The sequence below is a fragment of the Bos grunniens genome, chromosome X (assembly GCF_055505025.1).
Source record: "Bos grunniens cultivar Pamir isolate PY7600 chromosome X, Bosgru_T2T1.0, whole genome shotgun sequence".
Classification (NCBI taxonomy): Eukaryota; Metazoa; Chordata; class Mammalia; order Artiodactyla; family Bovidae; genus Bos; species Bos grunniens.
In genome coordinates this window covers 62145010-62149963 of record NC_141194.1, presented here as the reverse complement: position 1 = coordinate 62149963, position 4954 = coordinate 62145010, and positions in this window count along the sequence as shown.

Here is a 4954-nt window from a genome sequence, read left to right as displayed (position 1 = left end):
CTCACACTTCACTGAGGCTCTGTTAATTTTTTCTTCTTTCTTTTTTCTCTCTGTTTTTCAGATTGTATAATCTCTAGTGATTTATCTTTGAGTTCACAGATTCTTTTTTCTACTAGCTCTAATTACTCTTGAACTTCTCTAGTGAATATAAAAATTCCAATTATTACATTTTTAGCTCCAGAGTTTCTATTTGGTTTTCATAAAAAATAACTCCTATCTCTTTATTAATATTTCCTATTTGATGAGACATTGCCAAAATAGCTTACTTTACATTTTAAATTATAGTTTACTTTAGTTCTTTGAACATATCTGTAGTAACTGTTCTGAAGTCTATCTGCTAAGTCTGACATCTGGGCTTCCTAACAAGCAGTTTGTATTGCCCCTACTTTATTTCCTGTTTATGGGTCACAGTTTCCTATTGTTTGCACATCTTATAATATTTTTTTTGAAAACAGAATGTTTTAGATAATATATTGTAGCAACCCTTGGAGAAGGCGATGGCACCCCACTCCAGTACCCTTGCCTGGAAAATCCCGTGGATGGAGGAGCCTGGTAGGCTGCAGTCCATGGGGTCGCTAAGAGTCGGACACGACTGAGCGACTTCCCTTTCACTTTTCACTTTCATGCATTGGAGAAGGAAATGGCAACCCACTCCAGTATTCTTGCCTGGAGAATCCCAGGGATGGGGGAGCCTGGTGGGCTGCTGTCTATGGGGTCCCACAGAGTCAGAGACAACTGAAGCGACGTAGCAGCAGCAGCAGCAGCATCCGCAACCCTGGATACTGATTCCCCTGTTCCCTGGGGTTTCTTTTTATTGTTGTTTGCTTGTTTTCTTGGCTATGGTTTAGTGACTTTTCTGGACTGTTTCAGTGATACCTGTTTCCCCCACAGTTTGCTGCTTCTTCTGTCCTCCTCAGAGGCACAGCCTTGGACAAGTGCACAGTCTCCTTGAGTACCTGGGATGGTCTTCCTCTACTGGTATCCCACCCAGTTGTTAGCCTCAATTAATTGCTAGCTGATTAGTCTGTTGATTGTGATGATGCCCTGGGGTGTGAATCACTCCATGGTCTGATCTGATTAAAGTAGATTCCCTTTGTAGAAGCAGAGTGTTACCAATGTTTGTGGCTGCTCAGATCCCGCATAAGCTCTGTGTCTTTCTGTTAAACTTCTAGATGGTATACTATTTTACTTGTTGCTTTAAGTATTCTAGAGCTACTAACTTCCTTTTAATTGTTTACCATCAAGGTCTCCATTGTCTTGAACAAGACTTAGACATGAACTTCCCCACACTCTATTCCAAGTAATGTCAGTTCCTTTGAGGAGGGCTACAGAGCCTTTTGTTTAAAATGTTTTTCTTTCAGTTTTAGTGAGATCTAATTGACATACAGCATCATATAAGTTTAAGGTATACAACATAATGATTTGACTTAACTACATCATAAAATTATTACCACAACAAATTTAGTGAATATTCATCACCTCATATAGATACAAAAATAATAAATAGAAAAAGATGTTTTCCTTGTGATTAGAACTGTTAGGATTAAATCTCTTATCAACTTTCATCTATAACATACTGCAGTGTTAATTATATTTATCATGCTGTACATTACATCTCTGGGGTTGCAAGAGCTGGACATGACTTAGCGACTAAATCACCACCACTATACTGCATTTCTAGTATGTATTTATCTTATAACTGAGAGTTTGTACCTTTTGACTGCCTTCATCCAATTTCCCATCTCCCCACTCCTGCCTCTAGTAACCACAAATCTGATCTCTTTTTTTCTATGAGTTTGTTTGTTTTTGAAGTCCTGTTACTCAACATAGTTATTTGATATTTCTATACATTTCAAAATGATCACCATGATAAATTTAGTTACCATATGTCATTATACAAAGATATTACATATTTAATGACTACATTCCACACTATATTTCATACCTGTGACTCATTGATTTTGTAGTTGGAAGTTTGTACCTCTTAATCTCCCTCACCTATTACTCTCCTTCCCCTCTCCCCCCGCTAGCAACCATCTTTTTGTCCTCTGAATCTATGGCTCTGTTTCCATTTTGTTTGTTATGTTTGCTCATTTGTTTTGTTTTTTGGATTCTATATATTATATCCATGTTGTTGCAAATGCTGGATTTCCTTCTTTTTTATGACTTAGTAATATTTCATGTGTGTATATCTACCTATTTATCTATCTCACATCTTTATCCACTCATCTGTTGATGGACACTTAGGTTGCTTCCACATCTTGACTATTGTAAATAATGCTGCAATGAACGTAGGAGTGCATATATCTTTTCTAATTAGTGTTTTCATTTTCTTCAGATAAATACCCAGGAATGGAATTGCTGGATTGTATGTTAGTTCCATTTTTAATTTTTTGAGAAATCTTCGTACTATTTTCCATGGTGGCTGTACCAATTTACATTCCCATCAACAGTGTGTGAAGGTTTCCTTTTCTCAACGTTCTTGCCTACGTTTGTTATTTATTGTCTTTTTGATGATAACCATTCTGACAGGTGTGACATGATAGCTCATTGTGTTTTTGATTTGCCATTCCCTGATGATTAGTGATGTTGAGCATCTTTTCCTGTGCCTATTGGCTATCTATCTGAATTCTTTGGGAACATACTTATTCAGATCTTTTGCCCATTTTAATTGGGTTTATTAATTTTTTTTGATGTTGACTTGTGTGAGTTCTTTGTATATTTTGGATATTAACCCCTTATCAGATATATAATTTGAAGCTATTTTCTCTCATTTGGACGTTCTCTCAAACGTCCTTCACTGTGCAGACGTTTTTTAGTCCAATCGAGTCCCATTTGTTTGTTTTTGATTTTGTTTCTTTTCCCTGAGGAGACATACCCCCCAAATATTGCTAAGACCGATGTTAAAGAGCATACTGCCTATGTTTTCTTCTAGAAGTTTTATGGTTTCAGATCTTACATTTAAGTCCTTAATCCATTTAAAATTTATTTTTGTGCACAGTGTGAGAGAGTGGCACAGGCTGATTCCTTTGCGTATAGCTATCCAGTTTTGCCAACACCTTTTATTGAAGAGGCTATCTTTTCCCCATTGTATATTCTTTCCTCCTTTGTTGTAGATTAATTCCCCTTGTAAGTGTGAGTTCTCTGTTCGTATGGTCTGTCTCACTTTGGGTAGAAACTCTGCTCTTATATAGGAGTTAAATGTGGGGGCAGTGGCCTGATTCTTCTGCTTCTGTGATGGTACTGCTCTATGAGTAAGGCTCACAGCTGAGATAGTAGCCCCTTTTGAACTTGCCCCTTAACCCTGTGAATAAGCTGGAACAAGGCCATTTGGGACCCAACTTTCTCAACCTGTCATGCCTAGAGTCAAGTTTCTGTCTTACCAATGGAGATTGGGTTGGGGAAAGGAGACTGGTCCTCTTGGCAGTGTTTGCCCAAAGTAGAGCTTCTGAAATATGACTCTTGGAGAAATGAGACTTGCCCCTCCAAAGATGAAACTACAGTGCCAGACTGGGAGGTAGATGAAGAGAGAAGCTTGTCTCCTTGGCTGCACATGACTGGTATGAGAGCTGGGGTGTTGATAAGGGAGTGTGTCATGACTCAAAGACACAGAGTCTCACTGTCACACCTTTTTTTGAATATATGTTTCTTTGTTTGGGGTACATGCTTAGAACAATTTCCAGAGACTTTAAATGGTTGTTTTAAAAATAATCTTCAGCAGTGAGATTGGTTTTTCTCTGGGAAGAGGACTTGCAGCATTCCTTACACTGCAATTCTGGAAGTCAATATCCTTTATTCCTTTTTATTGCTGAATAATACATCATAAGAATATACCACATTTATTATAATTCTTTTAAAATTAATCTTATTTTGAAATAGTTGTAGATTCATATACAGTTGTAAGACATACAGAGAGAACTCATGTACCCTCCAAGGGTGAGAGCTTGCCTAACTATAGCACAACATAACCAAGATATTAGTATTGTTGTAATTCACCAATTTTATTCAGATTTCCTATGTTTTGCTTGTATTCATGTGTGTGTGTGTGTGTCTGTCTGTCTGTCTGTATGTGTATGTGTTTAATTCTATGCCATTTTATCACATGTGTTAGGTATCAACCTCCACAGTTAAAACATCGAACATTTCTATCACCCAAGGATCTCTTATTTTTTTTTTTATAAACATACCCACTACGCTCCTTCCTCCATGCCTCTCTCTAATTCCTGATGACCACTAATCTGTTTTTTAACTCAATAATTTCATCATTTCAAAAGTGCTATATAGATGGAATCCTACAGTATGTAACCTTGCAGGGTTAACTTTTTTTCACTTGACATAATTGCCTATAAATTTATCTAATTTGTTTTTTATTAATAGTTTGTTCCTTTTTATTTTCCACAATATGGATGTACCAGTCTGTTTACCCATTCACCGGATGAAGGATATCTGGATTGTTTCTAGTTTTTGACTTTTATATGATATTATGAACATTTGTGTTCAGGTTTTTGTGTAAATAGAAGTTTTCATTTCTCTTGGATTAATGCCCAAGAGTGCAATTGCTGGATCATGTGATCATTATTTTAAAAAAGAAACTACTAATCTACCTTCCAGGGTGATTTTACTACTTTACATTTCCATCAGCGATGTATGAGTGATCCAGTTTATCTGCATCCTTGCTGCTGCTGCTGCTAAGTCGCTTCACTCGTGTCCAACTCTGTGCGACCCCATAGATGGCAGCCCACCAGGCTCCCCCATCCCTGGGATTCTCAAGGACACTGGAGTGGGTTGCCATTTCCTTCTCCAGTGCGTGAAAGTGAGAGTGAAGTTGCTCAGTCGTGTCTGACTCTTAGCAACCCCATGGACTGCAGCCTACCAGGCTCCTCCATCCATGGGATTTTCCAGGCAAGAGTACTGGAGTGGGGCGCCATCGCCCTCTCCCTGCATCCTTGCTAGC